The sequence below is a fragment of the Aptenodytes patagonicus genome, chromosome 1 (genome assembly GCF_965638725.1).
Source record: "Aptenodytes patagonicus chromosome 1, bAptPat1.pri.cur, whole genome shotgun sequence".
Taxonomy (NCBI): Eukaryota; Metazoa; Chordata; class Aves; order Sphenisciformes; family Spheniscidae; genus Aptenodytes; species Aptenodytes patagonicus.
Genome location: NC_134949.1, coordinates 212,049,886 through 212,070,694, shown reverse-complemented (window position 1 = coordinate 212,070,694; position 20,809 = coordinate 212,049,886). Strand labels below are relative to the sequence as shown.

Below are 20,809 nucleotides of genomic sequence, written 5' to 3'. Positions count from 1 at the left end.
AAGTCAGTGTAGTACCACTCACTCCCTCCTTCAGTGCTTTGCTTAGTTTGGTGTTGTGGATTTAAATGCTGCTCTTATATAATGCTAAAGTCCTGTTGTGAGAGTTATGGAAAATGCTTAAAATGAGCAGGTGTGATACTAGACCTACCTATGCTATCAAATCTTAACAAAACAGACCTAGCCAAGTTCTGTCTGGCCAGGTTATTAAAAATTGGAATGATTTGTATTAGTGTCTCATTCAAAGCGATGGGAACTCCACAAACTCAAGTCCCCAGCTTACTCTTCTATATGGAGCAGAGAACAGGGTTTTCATGTCAGCATCCTGCATAGGATAACCCAAGGGAAGCTAAAATCCATGGAGTGCAGTATCTGTTTTATTGAGGCTTTATCTAGTAAGTTATTGTTTATTAAGTCCCTATTTGGAATAAACACAAGGACATACCAGCTCCTCATGGGCTAGGTAAATGATTAATATTAGACATAAGATTCACAGATGTAAAAAAAAAAAAAAAGATAAAAATGATTTTAAATACTGGAGTTAGGAAACAAAATCAGCTAGAGACTTTTTTAATGAAGCATTTCATGTGAAGTACAGGTGGATATTGTGGATAGAAGTGGTGAAGCCTTCTGGAATTTGCAGGTCACATTAAACCAGACTGTGATACACATTTAAATTGGAAACATATCATTTGACCTCCAAGACCACAGCAAAACAGGGTGCAGTTTAAAAAGGAATTGAAATCATGTGCGGTGGTTGTGGTTAAATATTGCACATTACCGTGCAGGATGAGGAACTAGTTAATAGTTGATCACAAGCTGAATGGGAGCAAAAAAAGTTGTTTTGCTCTTTTGAAAAAGGCAAACATCATCCTGCAAGTAAAACAAATGAAATCATCGTTCTGCTCTAACAGGTGCTGATATGTCCCCGAGGAAAGTTTCACATAGAGTTTTGTGCACCATGCATCTGGAAAGGTGGGGACCAACTGAAGGGAGCACAGAGGTAAGCCACAGGAGTGTTATTTAAAACATAACTTCTGTGAAAAGTTCAAGGCAATGGGGTTGCTAAGTTTGGAGAAGAGAGAGTTGAAGAAAGATGTGATACCACTCCACAGTTACATGCGTCATAGTGGCAAAGGGGAAGTGTCTGCTGTGAATAGATTTAGCTTAGCAGGTATGAAAAATGCTCTAACACCAGAACAGTTGAGGTTGCAGCAGATTGCCTGGTAAGGCTTCAGAATGTCCATTACAGTAAACTTTTAAGAACAAAAGGTTAAAAAGACATCATTCATTTATCTACCACTCTCCTTGGAGAACTGGACCTGCATTTCTAAGTGCCAGTTGGGAGCAGGATAACCAGAATTCCAGTATCTGAGTTTCAGGTCTGTGGCACAAAAGCAAGTGAGGGATTTTTCAGGTACTATCTTGTTTGACCAAATATACATTGCATGCATCATTTTCTTGCAGTGCCACAGGTGCTAGTATACTGAAAGGTCTTATGTAAAACACACATGCTCAAAGTTGCACGCATGCAAAGGAGTGCTCAGCATTCAGATCAACAGCTGCAGGCTGACGGTGTCCTTTTGATGCCTCTGGACATTAACATCCAGCCAGGACTTTTTCCTATTTATGGTTGCTTGCATGTTCTTGAGAGTCAGAAAAAAGGTAAATGAAATCTAGAAAAAAAAATTATTTAATTTTACTTGCTCATAGTTCCTATGAACTACGTGTAAGACTATGAACATTGTTGAGGTTAAGAAAATAAAGGGTATGCTGGACCACAGCCAGCATTGATTTTCTGGACTACAGACCAACGTGAAGGCAACATAAATGGCTGAGGAACATCTGTTTTTCCTTCTTTGTGCTCTGTAGTAATGATTGCAGAATGTCAGTGGTCTCAGCAGGCTCTGTTTGCCATTTTATGACCCTACAGCCATTGTAAAATAACCATGATTTTGTTTCAAGCATAATGGAAATAATTTACAGTCAATATTGATAGCTGACTGATGGAGTCAGTTAGTATATTCGGCAAAGTGAAGTGTACATGTGAAAAAATACTACATTTAAACTTTTTCCTTTGGCTTAACATTACATGTGCCACCCACCTCCTCTTTCACATGCTGCATTTTCTGCATTTTTAATCCCAGGGAAAACTTCCTGTTTTTCTTTACATTACAGTACTTTGTGAATTTTCATCAAAACTGAATGAAAATGTGTATAACTTTTTTTGCTTGAAAGAACTGGATCAGAATCTCATGAAAACAGCTGATTCAAATGAGCAATCTGCAACTATACCCACACTATTATTTATTAGGAAATCAGCAAAAGGATCTTAATACCATTCACTTCATTTATGTCTTAAAACTATGCCTGAAACTAAATGGACTCTTTAGTTTGGATTCTTCATTCACACATTGCTGGGAACATTCCTGCAGTGTTAGAGAGAGTCCTGAAGTGCTGGGGGCTCGCAGGAAAGGTCTGTGCACAGATGGTCTGCAGAGTCAGATCCCAGAGGTGTGAAAAACTGTGAAACAGGGATGAAACCCCACTGACAAACCACTGATTTGTCTTAAAAATAAAAAAGAATAGGCCAGAGCTCACACATCTTTTTGTAAGCCTGAGGCACTTGGCCCAAATGCAGAATATGGTTTTATTCTTTTAGATCTTGTTAAATTTCAGTACTTTCAGCTTGTAGAGATGACAGATTGCTTATCATACAGTTTATTGAATTATCCCTTCCCAACAGTATATAGTAAACATTCTCACCTAAAGGGGAGGTAGAAGGAAGCGATATTGTAAAGGGGAGTATGAATTTAATTTAAAGGATTTCAGTAAGGTCACTGTGCAAGTAGTCATAACAACAGGATTTTTCTTTTTTGGCTGGAGCAAAAATAGCTATATATAAATTCTTCTTCTGCATTCTGGATTTTTGTTCAATATGTTAAATATATTCCAAGATACCTGGATTCGTTCCAGAATGTTATGCAATGAAAGGTGCTCTTCTTGAGCTAATTTTCCAGAGGACATGTATGTTTTTCTCACTATTTAAGCATACTTTTATGATTTTTTTGAAAACGAGGACTAATATTGCTAAAGAACACTCACATATTCCATTTACCTATAATTACACTATTCCCTCCAGGCCTCAGCAAATTGTTCATCCAGTTTTAGACTAGAATTAATGTTATTATGTTATGATGTATTACAGGGGAGGAGTGAAGCTTAGCCATTCACATGGGGACCATTTCAGTGCAACTTGCCATACAAGGGCTATATGGCTCTTAGATCATCATGGGGAAGGTAGAATTCCTTTGAGCTGAAAAATTTCTATATCGTGAACATGAGAGAGTCTGCATCCTTGGAGTGCCCTTGTCCAAGAGAATGGTCAAATTCATGAGCTATCCTACCCTGCGGTACAGATCATGTCCTAACAAAAGAAAAAAAATCTGTTAGGCTTAACATCAGATTTGAAAGTATAGTTTGGCTTTCATAAGAAACTTACATCGTTTGACAGATGGCTAATTTCTGCCTTCTGTGATATATTGTAATAAACAAAACATATGGAACTTAGGATTTTAAGGCTAGAAGGTACAGCTGTGATCATCTATTTTTAATTTGTTCATAGCACAAAAAAAAAGAGTTTTGAACTTTTGTCCTTGAATTCTGTTATGTTTTTGACTGCAGTTTCCTGGGGTACCAGCCCTGCAGTCAGTTCCTTAGGGAAAGTCAGATTCGGCCTGAAATTAGGAACATATCTGGAAAAGGGTTTGAGAGGAGGGATATGTTTCAATGGTGAGCACTTCAAGGGAAATGTGTATTTTTGGTCAGATGCAGCAGCACCATGGATGGGGAGCTGAGAGGGGGTAATGAATGACAGCTACTGAGAATATGTGCAATAACCCTAAACCTTCCATGCAGATAAATCTGTTCCTGGCCTGAGCTAGGAAATGGAAGGAAGCAGTAAAAATCCTTCTTAAAAGGTTTCTTGTAAACTGATTGTTCTTCAACCCATTGGCATGTATAAGACAAAAACCTTGGTAAAAAACCCCAGTTTTAACTGAAGGTCGATGTGAACGTGCCTGCTGAGGGGCAGGGTTGTTAGCTGCTGCACACAAGCGGTTTTGGATTTTCACACTTCCTGGTTTGCCACATCATCACTCTGGGCAGGATCCAAAGCTCATGGAAATCAGCAGAAAGATTTCACGGGTAGGAGGTAGATGACTGAGCTTGTGGGACATAGTCCATCGTCCAAAATTCCTCTTCATCTCAGTGAGTATCGCCTCCTATATTCTCTCCTTCACATCCTTATACATGACCTAACACAAAATGACATCCATCAAATGGGAAAAAGTTCCCATGTTGTATCAAAGTGCATATTAGATTTTAGCTGGCAGTTCTTGTAGTCAGGTAAACAGTTCAACCAGAAACTACTGTAATTTGAACCCAGAGGATAATAACCCTTGGATTTTCCTTCCCTGTTAAACTGCCTTTCTTTCAAATCCTTTGTACATATTAAATCATATTCCCAGCTATGGTATGAGCAACATCTAGGGTTGCAGGAAATGAAAATTATATGGGCTAATTAAAGACTTCTTTCCCCCAACTTAGAGAGCTGCCAGGGTTAATTTCTAAGGGCAGTGGTAAACAGATTCTCCTGAGGTGTCTGTCTTCTAGCAAATAGTGCAATAATGCATCATGATTTAGCATGCTTGTGCCATGTCCCTCTCTCATTCTCACCCCTTTATACCCAATCATACTTACAAAAGGAATCTGTTTTTTTCCTTAATGCATATTTTGATTGCCTTGTGCCATTCAAACCAATGCAATTGGTTCAAGAGAAGGGAACCTACTAGAAGAGCCAGAAACATGTAATTTAAATATTTTGGTCATCAGACTTTAGTCATCTGAAATCCATCATATCTCATTCATCAGATTCTCTGTATGGTCAAATATAAAGGGAAAGTCATTGCCAAGAAGCAAATGATCCTGTTACACGACAAGAGGCACAATAGGTGGGATGAAGCACCCTCTCAATCTCTCGTTCTCTCACTAGTGGCCATTGATGGAATCTAGACTAGACACCAAACTTTTACATGTCTAGAAAAGAGATGACTATGATTGAGGTTGGATAAGAATTTCATCCTTTAAAAGCTTTTCTTTCATACATATGCATGTGTGTGTTTCTAAATATTGAAAACAATTTGTGTGAGTTCCAAGACTTAGGTAACATATTTAAATGTCTTCCCATTAACCTACTCGTTTGTGTGAGGATTCCTTTCCATCCTGGTAGAATTGCACTTTTAAAATCATAATATCACATAAAGGCCAAATTGTTCTCTTCCTCTGTTGTGGGGGGAAGATGAGCTGTGTATCTGAAGGACTTAAGGGCAGAGCATCCCCTGCCTGGTTCTGCAGACCTCCCTGCTCTGCAGGACACAGCAGGAGAGATGACAGCAGCTGGAGGGAGAAGAAAGGCAGTATTCAAGCTGGCACACTGGGGGGACTGCTTTGGGAGCAGGACCTGCTTGGTTCAATGGTATGCCTATTTATTGTGCATCAAAGACTCACAGATGAAATTCATTCTGAATGTTAGCCACCTTTAGGTACCTAAAGGTTTATGTGTAACTGAAACATACTGTGTACAATTAAGGACTTTTGTGCATTGCTTTATCTTAGATCACTTAGATTTGGGCTTCGGTATTTTGCTGCAGGTGGCACTTGAAGTTCTTTTGGAGCTTATGCCCTGTATGACTGAAACAAGTTGTCTTTCCTGAGCAGTGCTTGCATGAGAAGGTGACAGAGCATGAAGATGCTCATCACTTTTCTTAGAAGAAAACTGCTCACTTCAAAATGTCTTTTGGACAGGTGATTTACAAAAACACACAGGAAAAGCAGACACCTTTAGAAACAGTGGTTATTCTGATATCAGTATCCTCACTTTGCAGTTACACGGAGTTCAGAGGTGTCACGTCCCTTAAGTTCCTTAGAGATGCAACTATTTGATTCACCTCTTTCTGGTGCAGGTCTGTATCATTGCATATAAGGAAAGTTCCAAAAATATCAGTATTGATATTGAGCGGTGTTCCCCAGGGCTCAGTACTGGGGCCGGTCTTGTTCAATACCTTTATCGATGATCTGGATGAGGGGATTGAGTGCTCCCTCAGTAAGTTTGCAGACGACACCAAGTTGGGCAGGAGTGTTGATCTGCTCGAGGGTAGGAAGGCTCTGCAGAGGGACCTGGACAGGCTGGATCGATGGGCCCAGGCCAACTGTATGAGGTTCAATAAGGACAAGTGCCAGGTCCTGCACTTCGGCCACAACAACCCCATGCAGCGCTACAGGCTTGGGGAAGAGCGGCTGGAAAGCTGCCTGTCGGAAAAGGACCTGGGGGTGCTGGTTGACAGCCAGCTGAACATGAGCCGGCAGTGTGCCCAGGCAGCCAAGAAGGCCAATGGCATCCTGGCCTGTATCAGAAATAGTGTGGCCAGCAGGAGTAGGGAAGTGATCGTGCCCCTGTACTCGGCACTGGTGAGGCCGCACCTCGAATACTGTGTTCAGTTTTGGGCCCCTCACTACAAGAAGGATGTTGAGGTGCTGGAGCGTGTCCAGAGAAGGGCAACGAGGCTGGTGAGGGGTCTGGAGAACAAGTCTTATGAGGAGCGGCTGAGGGAACTGGGGTTGTTTAGCCTGGAGAAGAGGAGGCTGAGGGGAGACCTCATCGCTCTCTACAACTACCTGAAAGGAGGTTGTAGCGAGGTGGGTGTCGGTCTCTTCTCCCAAGGAACTAGCGATAGGACGAGAGGAAATGGCCTCAAGTTGCGCCAGGGGAGGTTTAGATTGGACGTGAGGAAAAATTTCTTTACTGAAAGAGTGGTGAAACATTGGACCAGGCTGCCCAGGGAAGTGGTGGAGTTCCCATCCCTGGAGGTATTTAAAAGACGAGTAGATGAGGCACTTAGGGACATGGTTTAGTGGGTGGTGGTGTTGGTCGACGGTTGGACTCGATGATCTTAGAGTTCTTTTCCAACCTCAATGATTCTATGATTCTATGATATACAAATATTTTATTCTCTGGTCTACGAAGTTCTGCTTTGTTTATAGCCTCATACAAGTAGTATTAAGTACATCCAAACCAGTTAGAAATTGACACTGGAAATTCCCTTTGTATGGGGGAAATTGTCTGCAGAGATAAGGAAGCTGCAAGTATTTTCCCTCCTTCATCAGATTTTAAAAGTTACTGTAATGTACTTTTAGGTATTGTTGAAACAGAATGACACAAAATGTCTTCTTTACCTTTTCCTTTAATATGAATTCATTGTGGTCTGAAGGTAATGGTGCATTTTAATCTAAAATCAAGGTGACAAAGATATGGACCACTGCTCAAAGTCTACCCATATCATAGAGAAGAGGTTACACTCTGCTTAATAGATAGGCAAAAAAAGTCAGCGTTTGGCCACATGCTTTGAAGTCCTGCTCCTGTTCTGTAGTGACCATGAAACTGACTATTCAAAATAACATTGCCTAATGGTATAATTACTCTGATCAATGAAGGTTGACCCAGGAAGGATTTTGACTGACTATGTGGCTTCAGGAAATAGTTTTTAAGACTGGCTTGTCAGAAACTTTCTTTTCCTTAAAAATGGTCAACATCCGTATCTCTTATTATTCTATCTGTAGAAGCAAAATACTCAGAGTTATTTCATATACTTACTTTGGACGATAATAATAGCAATGCACTAACTAACAGAGCAGAAGGGTCTTTGCTTTTGAATTACATCCAGTGGTATTTTATTGTTCAGTTCATTCTGAAAAAAAATCTAGCTGTGTCACTTTATGGATGTTTTGAATGATGTCATCATATTATGTCTTCACAACGACAAAGTAAACAGAGACATTGTTAGAGCTTCATCATCTCTCTTCTGACCAGCACTTCTGAGAGTCAAAACATATATTCAAATATTATATGTTAAAGGGAACATGTGCCTTCACAATGCAGGACCAGGAAGCGATGCTCAGATTGATTCCCAGGAAAATAGTTCAGGTAGAAGCAAATGCAATGGGGAATGAGAGAGGCCCAAGCAGAGAGCTATACTGGGTATACCAGCACGATGGTGGCATGACAGCATCAAACTGCTTTCATGCTAGAACAGGTACATTCTGTATAGTGTTCATCTGTACACCATGGTTATTCCTTTTTTCTCAATTTATTAATGTGCAAGTATATTTTCAACATGTATTTGTTAATGTTTCTTTAAGATTTTGAAAGATGTGACATGTGAGTATGACTATGGCAATCACAGTAACAGTGCAGAAGTATGATACCATATTCAATTTGCTGAATAGATTTTCCATTTCTTAAATTAATTTTTCATTGGAGTGAAGTATTTTAGATATTATCAAAAAGAGGACACCTTTCTGCTGTGTTACCTTTCTACATCTCTAAAGCAATGGAGTCAGTATTAGTTCTGCAGCCAATGTATAAGGATGACAAACAGCAAGCCCTCACATTCATATGAAACCAAGAGGAGAGAGAAAGAGAACTGCTATGTCTTCACATCAGGGATTCCACATTGAGACTGTTCATCTTTGTCGCTGTCTGAGCATCCAACTTTCCAGGGATATGAAACCGAAAGAAAGTTTAATCTTCTTTCTGACACATTGAACGTATCTGCTCTACCTGAAGAACTGTGGTCCATGCTATAAACCTGCTTCAGATATTTCTATATGAAAGTGGCAGGTTCAGAGGTTGTTCATATCAGGAACAAGATAGTTAAAACAAGAGGTAATATGTCTAGCATCTGAAAGAAAACCCAAGACTATTGACATTTTAGGCAAAAAAAATCAAATGCAAATTCAGAAGCAAATATATGCTTTGTAATTTCTATTTTGCATTGGCACTGACTGAAGAGAGGTGAGTAAGGAATGCAGCATGCAGGAAATCTCTGTTAACATGGGCTGGAGAACAGAGGAAACCTCATGCCCAGTCTACGTGTGCTCCACTCCAAGCCACATCTTGGGCTATCTCGTTAAAAGACACAAAGCCATTTCTGGATGTGAGTCATTGCTCAGTATGAGCATTGGAGGGAGTTGGAGGACACTGAGAGTACAGGAGGGAACCAGCAGGACCCAATTTGCCCCTAAGTAGGCATGTGTTGGTGTCAGAAGACACAGAAGCCAGTCTCGTAGAGATTCAGAGAAAATCCTCTCTCCAACCTGTGTTCATAAGGCCCAGCTACTTATATGCTACTATAGTATCTAAGGTTAATCCTGAAAATAATAATTAAAAAAATTACATAGTGTTTATCAATGGTTATTCCAAAATCAGACCATGACATTTAAAAGGATGACCAGAAATACTCAACATACTGTCGTGGTGGTTCAGTCTGAAGCTGACTCACTTGTTACTTGTTCTGCTTTTTAATTTCTGTAACCCAACCATAACCTTTGGCTTATGCGGGCTTCAACTGTATTTTTAGTCAACCAAAATGACCTGCTGGAGTCAGATCAATTCCTGGGAGCTAGTTCAGGCCCCTCCATCTGCTCCAGGCAAATTGTCCTTCTGTCTGGTTTGTCTGAGTAAGGACTACAGGCATTGCTTTACAGGTATCATCAACTCTTGCTGATGATAAACAGCTTCTTATTCCACACTTTCCCGCTAACTTGACTAGGGCTATTTGCAGACACCTGCAGCCTAGCCAGGGCAATGACATCAGGATCTGGCCCACAAAGTCCTCAGCATTCCTTGGAGCCCAATATCACACTTGTGGGACCTGGAGATCCTGCCACCTTTACTTCAGTGCCTCCCAGGCTGTGAAAATGTTTGCATCTACTTTGGCCGAGGGAAAATCATGATTTCTTCAGGCTTGTGTTGCAATGTTAAGCAAAAATACAGCCCAGAGTTTAAAAAAATGAGGAAAACTGACCTACTAACTTTGTATCTTCTAACAGAAATTCCCTCTCACAACCAGTTTCCCCCACTGCCTTTCTCTGGCTCTATGGATGTGATTCAATCTTCCTGTAAGTGACTTATACCAACTCATGTTTTGTATGAGCTTGAGTCTACTCCCGAGCCCAAGATTATTATGATTAAGATGATAATTATATTAAGATTAACATGATAATAGATGGATCAAATATTTTAGGAAGAATGTTGTGAATGTACTTTAAGGTTGATGACAAAAGCACTTACACATAATGGGTGATAATTAACTCCAAACACTGAGTCTGTCCAGTCAAATTCCCCCTTTTGTCTTTTGCCACTATAAACTGGTGATGTGTGGATACACCCTGTGCAAATGTACATGTAATGCAGAAACAGAGAAAAGTGTGTTTTGCTAATACATTTCAAACAGCTGCAGAAATAGAGTGGAGTGAACTTTCCCAGGGAAATAATTCATCTGTTAAAATAAAGCAGTTTCATTTCAGAACAATTTGTGAGCTCAGCCTGAATTCATTAAATAATTTCAGCCCTTCCCAAAAGTTTGGTTATTTCACAACTTTTAGATAAAATAGTTTTATGCTTTGTTACAAAATGATGTTTCAAAGCTACATGTAACTAAAGTTTTAAAAAAAGCAAATAAAACATTTCAGGTCTGACAAAATATTTTGTTTGACTAAAACACCAGGACACTTACGAAATTGTTTGCTTGATTTTAGTATTGAGGCAAATCAATTTATTCATAACCTGATGTCCAAATATAAGTTTCTACTACTGAGAGACTTTAGGTGAGGTATATTGCTTCAAACACATAGTGCTTATCACCTTATGCGGTAATCTTACCACTAAGGCAACTCCCCTGATAGTAAGTATCTGTAGAATTTGATTCTTGGGTATTTGGACATTTTTCTTGGAATAAAGCTGTACCTTCAAACATGTTCTTTATGCTTTGAAAAGGAAGGTACCTCAGTTTTCTAAAGGGATCTGACTGGGAAAACGATCGTGGGACTTTGGATATTTTGACTGGGAAATTGAGGTTTGTATAACCAGTTCCTTGTCTTTTAAATGAGATAACATGAATGTCAAAACTTTAAAAGGCTATGTCAATACATGGCTTGAATGCTTAACTCCTTGTGGTCTTACAGGCTCATCCCTGTGCATTGACTTAAACCAACCCAGGAAAGATAGTATATACAAGACTAACACCACACAAAAGGACAATTTCAAGTTGTATCTGGACAGTCAGCCCTAACTTGTAGTCTCTGCAGTTCAGCGTATCAGATGTACTGACCAACTTTCTCTTGTATAGTAACTTCTGTTAAAATATTTGCATTTACCATTTGTGCTGGATGAACTTGCTGTGGCCAAATGCATTTCATGGTAAACGAAGTGTTTTTATTTCTACTCAGTAGACCCAGAACAATCTTATTCCCTACTTTCTGGATTGTCTCCAGAAGAATGTAATCTACAGAAATTAGGACACATAGGTTTAGTGGGTTTTAATTGAAATTTAGTGGAAGAAGAATAACAATCTTCTTCTTCTTCTACCCTCCCTAAAAACCCAGCAAGGAGGAAACAAAAAAGAAGTTATATGCCAATGAACTGTTCACTAAAATCCGGTCCAAAATATTCAATAGATGTGCAGCTGTGTTATATGAAAATGTGAAGCAAGCACTTCCTCCAGTTGGGACCTAATCATGCAAAGCCCCAGTTCCCTCCTGAGAAATCCCAGACTTCCTAAGTTAACCAGCATTTAGTGTGTATGCCAGCCTTCTGTGGTCGAAAGAAAAGATTTCTGGGTTGAATTTCCCACTGTGAATCTTGGTCACGTTCTCAAATCAAATTTTCCAGCCCAGTTCCTCAACTCTAGATTTTACAAGAGTTACACAAATATGCCCAGACTAGAGATTTCTAAATGACCTTGTTATGGAAATGACCTGTGTATAGACCTGCAGTGTACTTAGATTTGACCATTAGATTGCTAATGAATGCGTTCATTCTTCACAGACTTACTGAAGACGCAGTTACAAACTATGTTTGCTTCCAAACTGTTTACTTTGACTAATCTCAGTTTGTCAAGTGTGATTTGTCACACCACTCATAGTGCATGAGTTGTGTTTCCTGACTTGGCAGTGAAACTTTTGAATGACACAGTGATCGTATTATGTTGAGTTTTGTGTTAAAAGATTCACAAGCGTAATTATGTGCAGCGTCTGATAAGAACTTTGCTGAACTCAAAGATAATGACAAGAGATACTTTTTTGTGTTCTCTGCTTCACAGAACATTTCATAAAAAAATCACATTTTATTAGTTTTAGTCTTCAGATGTGCATGCTTGTTTGCATGTGAATTTGGGTAATCTTTTGCACAATGAACAGCAATTAAATAGTCATTGTGTACTTATTGATTTGCATTAAGCAAAAGGAGGAATCAAGCAGCTATTTAGGAATGCTAATTACAATTAAAACCTATACCTTTTGACAAATTTATAACAATGAACTGAAAATGACAATTTTCTCTCTAAACGTGTTGTTGCTCATTTATAACACATTATCATGACCTCAACTCAGATCTAGAGGGTCACTAATCTTCAAATTCTTTGTCTTCTTGTTGAGCTTACTGACGAAGCAATATCAAAATTTCTTTCTTCCCATCCTTTATACTCTTCAGTGAATGAGCAACTGAGAGTAACCCCTTGATCCTGTGTAGTTTGATGTCACACCTCTATTCTTAGCAGCTCATCTTCAGTCTCTTCTCCTAGAACCTTATTTCATTTGTTCATGGACAGAATCTGAAATCCTTACAAGACACAAACTCAGAAATTACTAGAATGTTTAAATTGTCCCAATGGTCCCTGTTGGCTGTTGTAGTATTCCTCCATATTTATTCTTCAAAATACATTTTTATTCTTCTCTACATTCTGACCCCAGCCATTCAAAATTATGCTAGTTAAATTTACATGCCTTCATGGGTTTTTTTGGTTTTCCTTTGTGGATACATCACAGGAGGAGTGGGCAGACGAGCATGAATCAGTTAGATGGGGAACTTCCCCCCTGCCCGATTGCTACACCAGTGTCTACAAGCTCATGAGTAAGGTAGTCCTCTAATGTTAGCTGGTCACGTGAGCTTTCTCTATTGGCAAAGAATGACAAACAAACACCACTAGGAAATGATTTATCCTATCCTAAAATAGGTACTAGAAAATGCTTCAGTCACCTGAAACAAACAGTAGAAAATGTTAAGTCATGGATCATGCCTTCCTCCGTAATGGGGATTATATCATCCATTTCTGATCCTTAGTTCAGAACTTTTTCCAAGATTGAGACACCTTTCGGCTGCTACTACTGAAGCCACACTTTGAAAGAGGAAAGAGAACAAGCTGGCTACAATTGTGTAGCCAAGAGATTATTTCATGTGCTAGGTAGGAGGAGACCTAGAAGAGCTAGCCAGAGAAATTATTAACTGGGAGACCCTTTGGACCTAGAACATGGGAGAGGCACCTAGCTGCTGGACATAGTCAACACTGAGATCCTTATGGACATATTCAGAAGCCAACCTTTTACTGGGGTGTGGGTTTCACTTATACATCTACACTTAAGGTGTCCAATTTAAAATAACTACTGAATCTCTTTTTGTAGTCAATGGGAAGAGAGAGGCACCTCCTACCTGCCTGCTCAGCTCAGAGTAAGAAAAAGTCTCTCTGCATCCATTCCCATAGACACCATTAGTTTCCTATAGCCTTTCTGTGCCTTCAGAAACCATCAGACAACAAAATACCAGGATGAAGGATAGAAGAAAGGTTTCACAATATTCTTTGCAGGCAGAATCAGTAGTTGTCCCCAAAACCTCTGGGGAACATATCAGCTCTGAACCAGCATAGGACTTAACAAGCCTGCACTCCTACTGTTTAGAAGGTCCTGGTCTACATGCATGTGATGATGAGAGGTAGAGCTCTTCGCTTGCCCACTTTGCTCCAAAATGACCTCACCTGATCTTCAAAAAATTGCAAATATTGCTTCAGTCCTTTTTCTTTTAGGAAACCCATTGCATCTTGACAATGGCAACTTGAACATGTTTGAAGTTTGCGGCTTACTCATCTGATGGTTTTGATCCCATGCCCCTTCACTAGAAGCAACTGCCAGATGTCACTTCACCAACCTTCTTCCATCTCACATCAATCTCTTCCTTTTTTCAGCTCACCATCCATCCCTTCTCCCTCTCTCTTCCTAGGAGTTCTTTAGAAATTGTCACACTAGCCATAGGCTTGTTAAACAAATATACATTCTCTCTGTGTTTCCCATCCTCTGTATCATGCCTATTCTGATAGCCTAATTATTAATATTGTTAATGGGCAATGGAATAAATGAGAAGGTAGAAGGCATGGTGATTTGGCATGCCTTTAGGTACAATGCTCTGTTGTGTTTAGAATATTTCTCCATGTAAATGAAAAATAACAGTAGTAGTCACACTATTAAATTGACCTAGCACTTGAATTTCTACTTTTTTGATTCTTTTCTAATAATGGAGGAAAGCACACATGAAATTCTTAAATGATGCATTTTATTTCAATCATTTTTTTTCTCTAACATGGCATTTTGAAAACTTTCGCATTGCTTGATAGTTTCTGTGTTACAGGGGTTATAAAACATGTGCTAGAATCCTTGTATTCAGAAAAAAGTACCTTAATATGTTGCATGCAGTTTTAGTTTCTCAATACAGCATGCTGAAAATCACTTTTAACAGACAACTGTCTACGATTCAAACAATAGACAGATTATATCCGTTTATTTAAAGTCTCAGATAAGAAGAAACAAAACCACATCCTTTTTGTTTTGTCTGTTTTAAAAACAGATGAATTGGAAAACCTTCAGTGGCTGCTGAAAGTCATAGAGCAAACTGTATAAAGATCAGTGAAACATAGGTTAGTTTGCTTTCATTCTTAAAAACCTTCATCAGATACAAACTCACATTACTTAGCATTAAGGAGGCATCCTGTAGCCTTCTCCTGGCTGTAGGATTCTGGGTTCAGGGGAAAGTCCAAGGCAGGAGAAGAAAATCACTTCTCCCATAAAGCATGCTCAGGTAGATATTACCTTTTCTTCCTCACTGCTGATAAGAATGAATCAGAAAGTCCTGTTTCTGCTGGAATTCTCTCTGTTTCTCAGAATGAATATGGTACAATATTTACTGTACCCATTTGTGAAGGATACAACACTTTTCTCCCAAATTACTATTAAGATCAAATGTTAGATTGGTTTCACCTGAGGACTTGGATTGGTCATTCCTAGGTGATATAAAATGAATGAAATAATGAACATATTTGTCCAAACACTAAAGGTAGTTGCCAGGGCAAAAGCTATTGTCTACATGCTTTGCCTTGTACTTTCCAAGCATCTGCCTCTGGCTGTCATAGAGACCTTGAATCTCATCTAGTAAGGTATTATCATATGTTTCTTAAAGTCAGTGGCAGCTTTACTGGAGATTTTCAATGGGGCCAGGTTTTCGACCCAAGATGGATTTGATTCCTTATGAGATCTGTTAAGAAAGGAGAAGAAGATTTCTTGATTACACATTTGCTGTTGACTTTGCACAGCAGCCAGGAAGGGTAGAGAATATCTCTCATGCTAATGTTAAATAAAATGTGTTATTTTTGCAGCCTGAGGTGCTGTGCAGAGGATCTATGGTGGTGAGGATCTTGAGAAGCAACTGCATCTGTTGAATTTGATATTTGTGTCCACTGAACATTATTTTCTTTCCTGTGGTGGGTTTTAGTATTCTGGTCACTTCCACCTGTTTTATTTCAACTCCAGTGGGGCTGCATGAAATTTACAGCACCATAAACAAAGGAAGAATCAAGACAGCTTTTTTAAAAGAAGATCCGTGTTCTTCACATTCCTTCATGCTTACTTAGCTTTGCACACTACAACATTTTCAGGGAAAAGAAAGACTGCTCTGGGGAAACTTTTTTCCCTGTGTATGAGCGTTTCCAGAACTGGAGTCTAGGAAAGAACACTCCTCTACTTTTGAGTGCAGGTATAAAGAGTTATGTATCAGGAGGGATTTGCTGGGTTTGGCACCCTTTATTGGTTTCCTCAAACTTCATGTTTGCTTTCAGAATGAAATCGTTGGGTTCACAAACATAAGCTTTGTATTATTGTTCCCTCCACCCCTTAACTCATCTTTGTATTTCCGTATTAAACCTGATGATGCTGTTGGCAGCAAGGCCTGTTGGGTAACATAAAACGTGCTTTGATGCACTGAGTACAGAACTGTAAAACATAGCTCATATAATTCACTGTCATTCATTCATGTGCATCCTCAAGGGAATGTGGTGGCCCAGGAATGCTGTTTTTGGTATGTGGGTGCTTCAGATATGCTTGTTTTTTGAATGGGGAAGTCAGAGTAGTCAAACTCATGAGCAGCAACAAAGTTCAAGTTAACATCTTTGAAGGACAATGCAGTTAATGAAGAGGAGAAATAGCAGTTTCAAAAGCTGAAGTAAGAATGCGTCACAGGGAAGTAGAACATGGCTACGGTCAGGAAGAAATATGAAGCAATGACTGGGGAATTTTTGTTTTGATACAGGATGTTTCTTTGAACAAAATGTGATCAAGGGTTGTTCTAATCAGGTTCAAGCACCAAAGTAGAGTTTCCCCCCCCCCCATTTTTTTCTCCCCTGTTTTCATATTACACACCAGAAGACTTCATTTTTCATTCCCATCATAATGTATGTCTACTTCAGGTGCAGGTCCAAACACATGAGCCAGTTGCCTCCCTGACTGTCAAAAGTCTCCATGAGCTACAAAGGTATGTATAAAAACAGGCTTTCCTTTATGCTGTGTACTAACTATGCTCTTGAATCAGCAGACTAATCCACCACTGAGTTATCTGCAGTATGTGCTTAGAAAGAACCAAATGTAAAATTCAGTAAGTTTACAGAATGAGGACAAAAGTATGCCCTCCCCTTAAATATCTTTGAATTACCTTTCTTTCCAAAGTTTTAGCAGCTTTTTTTGCACTGTGTGGCAGAAATATCTGTGGGGTAATATCACTCAAGTCTCTTAAAGCTGAAGAAATGAAGTGCCATACAGTATATATATTGATATTCTGTGGAAAATAAGACAAAGAGAATCCTCGAAGACAAAGAAGTCTAGAAGTTTAGATGACAAAGTGAAAAAGAGAAAAAAGTTGAAGTTTTGACTGAAGAAAGACATGGTACTGATAATAGTGATATCTAAATACACATCAGTGATAGCTAAAATACACATTGCTGTAATTAAAAAATGTAGCTTGCAGGTATTTTTATAAGGTCAAGTTTGTTGGTAATTAAAGATGATTCATCTACAATGTGTTGCGAAGTAATTAATAACTGCATTGTTTTAACATAACTATGGCCTAATTCCACAGATGTTTGTCATATATTAAGCTGGACTTCTATTTCCCTTTACTGTCATCCTTACTGGTGTCAGCTGAGCTAAATCTGCTGAATTTTAATGGAACGGGTTCTTTGCTTTCTTCTCTGGAGCCATTTTGTATGCCTGTGTAATGGGAGAGCAGCTGCTAATTTCACAACTAAAGTCCAAACACCACTAGATGGCAGCAGTGATTTGCATTGTTGTAATGAAGAGGAGACATGATTATTTTCTTCAAGTACATCCCAGAGATTAAACTAGAGCAAAGACAATTGAATTTATAAGATATAGAAAATTATGTGGAAAAAAATAGAAGAGAAATAACAAGCAGGTTTCTAATCACCAGGGGAATGAAGCTCTGTAACAGCTCTCTAGTGAGAAGAGCAATAATTGAAGTGGCTTTAAAACAGGACTTGGTAAATTTATGAAGGGGACTGTGCAATGTGTTTGCCTGACAGCTCTGAACTCGGTCAACCAGAATGTCTTTCACAGCTTGGCTTTATAGGTTTAATTGATAAACATTTTACAGCCACTTTGCATTCATTTTGCACAATCTAAAGCCAGGGGTTTAGGTAGGTATAAGGCCAGTTTCAGGAGGTAAGGGACCAGCTGTGTCATTAAAACAGGATGCTATAAAGAAAGTAGTACCAGTAATAAGGGTTGGCAAAGGGGAGGTGAAATGGAAGGTTCCTATAGTTCATCTTTAAGCTACAAAACATTAATAAAAATCAAAATATGAAGGAGGGATTCATCTAAAAGACAGTCCTCTAAAGGTCTAGGTTCCCCAGCCTCTTTCTGGAGAGAAGTAGGCCTCTTCAGAGGTTGACCCAAACTAGGTACCTGAGAATTCAGCAATTTATGTTGCTTTGCCCCAGGGATTCACAGCTGCTCCCAGCAAGTAACTTCTGATTTGAGCTGTACAGCCAAAGACCCAGAAGTCTAGCAAGGACCAGAGTCCATGTGAAGGGGCAGGGTGTCCATACAAGAGCACTCTCATCTTGATTAGTGCCCAGGCTTGGGACAGGGCGTTTCAACAGAAAGCCACTCTTGCTAACGTAGACTCCAAGTGGACGTTTTGAAGGACATCTATGAAGAGATCTTTCTTGCCAAAAATTCTTTCTCCATGCTTTCCGTGCATGGGAGGGCCTCATCCTTTAAGTTCTTCCTTGCTGTGTATGCTCAGGTTACACTAGAAATTCTTTGTTTTCAGTATTTATTCTCAGATTTTATGATAAGGTACAACAGCAATAGAAAAATGTGAGATGACAGCAGTGACAAATATGCCTGTCCCGAACTCCTCTGTTCACTGGTATCTGGTAACATGAACTTGGTGACTGAACGTGCCTTTGCTTTCTAGATATGAGTGTGCTGTGCTGCAGTACCTGCCTGTGGGCTCTCTAGAGAGAGAACAAACATTTAAGGAAGGGCTAATACCAAGTGTCAGTGCCTACTTGGGCACAGTGCAGAGCCTTTCTGCGATACTTAAGTTGAGCTAGACCGCACAGTGCTTTCTTAATTTTCTCTGAGTTATACAACTTTGTACTACACAAGAATAACAGAAGAGCCATTATTATAATCCACATGGTATGAGAAACTTCAAAACAAGGAAAATACATACATAATGGATTTATTGTGCAGTATTTTGGTTACATAAGCATGGTACAACACACTTCAAATTACTATATGTGGGAATAAGGCTTTGGGATCCTGGCTTCCAAAAGTCTTGAGTCTCAGCGTGAAACCCCTGACCTCTTGAGGCCAGTGATAAAAATCACTGATTTCAATAAGGCCTGCATTTCCCTTCAGATCTCTTCACCCCACTGTTACCAGCTGCCACTCTGTCACAACCCATAGAGAAAAAATGTAAAGAACTATCTCATTATAACCTATCTGTGCATCAGCCTTCAGTAAGAAAAAAATGTCACTGAAGTAGACTGTCACAGTTTCTTTTTTAACTGTACAGAAATGAGGACAAGTTGAAAAGCAGACACAATACGTCTCTCCAAAGAGAAAGTTAAGAACAATGCAGATATTTTTTTCAATAAACAAAAAAATAATATCTTGCTGAAATTATTTAGTGGTAGTAGATGGGACCCTTTTTCACCTTGAAACTGGAAAACACATATATTTGTAGACAGCTTAGCAAATACTTCAAAAGGTTTTCACTGATGACATGAAATAAGCTTGTTAATTTCATAAATCATGGATATTAAAAAAAAATACCCTTCTTTGTGCATAGTCATAAACCAAAATATTAGGGAAAGATGTACTCCCATTGTGCAAGTCTGAATCTTTTGCAATCTTCTCTTTCATTCAAAAATTCTGGCATGAAAATAATTGGAAAATAATGGGATCTGGATGGTTCAGAGGTACTATGTTATGCTAAAATTCTCAAAATTACACTGAAAATCCCAACAAGAAAAATTACATAACAAAGAATAGATACCTTCTAATATCCTATTTAATTTTTAATTAGAAAATTACCATTGTTGATGGAACATCAGTGCACAGCATCTTGCTAGATTTATTAAAATCCAGTTAGCTCACAAGTTTCTTGGCATATTTACAAGTCCATGCAAATATATTTAAATATAAGAATTATAGATATGAACTAACTGTTAACTTATAAGTCCATAAATAAAGGTGTTTTCTACTGTGATAGTAGCGTCACCTGGAAGCTGTATTTTGATCGTTTGTAATTATAACACACATTTTCTTTATATTTATTTAGTTATTTATTTTGGTGTTTTAAAATGTTTTTATTCAATAACCTAGAATATGTACAAAAATCAAAGCAATCAATTGCTTAGTGCATATGATCCCAGAAGTAGTTTCATTTCCTCCACAGAGTAATTATTTCTCTCCTTTCTCTCTCCACAAGGCCAAAATCTGATTAAATGTCCTGTTTTCCTTGCATGAGTGGATTCTGTTCCCGTGGAGATATGGTGGTATGGCTTCTCCAAATTTGCATCTAGGAGGTGTATTACTGAAAAAATCAGATTCTCAATCTATGATGTTGATGACATGGAGAATTCATCTGTTAAAATGGCACCTGCATTTCTATCTTGGGAAAAGTAATCTGCCTTCATCTTAGACAGTCTTTTATGGACACTGTTGTAAAGAGTTACTGTGTTTTCTGATAGTTTTATGGCTTTGAACAAGCCTCTTAAATTCTTGACAACTGTTTCCTTGTGTGTTTATACTGATTTTCAGGATTGCTCAATAATGTCTGCTAAATTCAGTAACAGCAATAAATAGCTGTTCCCTTTTATCAGCATGTTTGACAAATCTTGCTTGCACTTTTTTGCTCAAAGAGCTAGATATGAAAAACGGTCTGGTTAGTCACAGCTTCTGCAATGGTTTCCCATTATGCCACCTTGTTCCTTAGAAATGCAGGTCTTCAGGAAGTGGTCAGAAAGGATTTCTCATTGAATTTCATTAGAATTTCATTGATTCTAGGTAG

The 20,809-nt window shown here is 38.8% G+C and overlaps 1 long non-coding RNA gene across 2 annotated transcripts in view; it reads left to right on the top strand.

Moving 5' to 3' along the window:
• The first annotated feature begins 899 nt into the window (after positions 1–899).
• LOC143156162 (uncharacterized) overlaps positions 900–20,809 on the top strand; it is a 46,397-nt gene continuing 26,487 nt past the window's right edge. Inside the window, exons 1-3 of one of the 2 annotated variants that reach the window (XR_012994577.1) lie at positions 900–1,000; positions 16,677–16,741; positions 20,228–20,616. This is a non-coding gene — a long non-coding RNA (uncharacterized LOC143156162). Of the gene's footprint in view, positions 1,001–16,676; positions 16,742–20,227; positions 20,617–20,809 lie in introns of those variants that run through there. The other variant, XR_012994579.1, reaches the window with a different exon arrangement.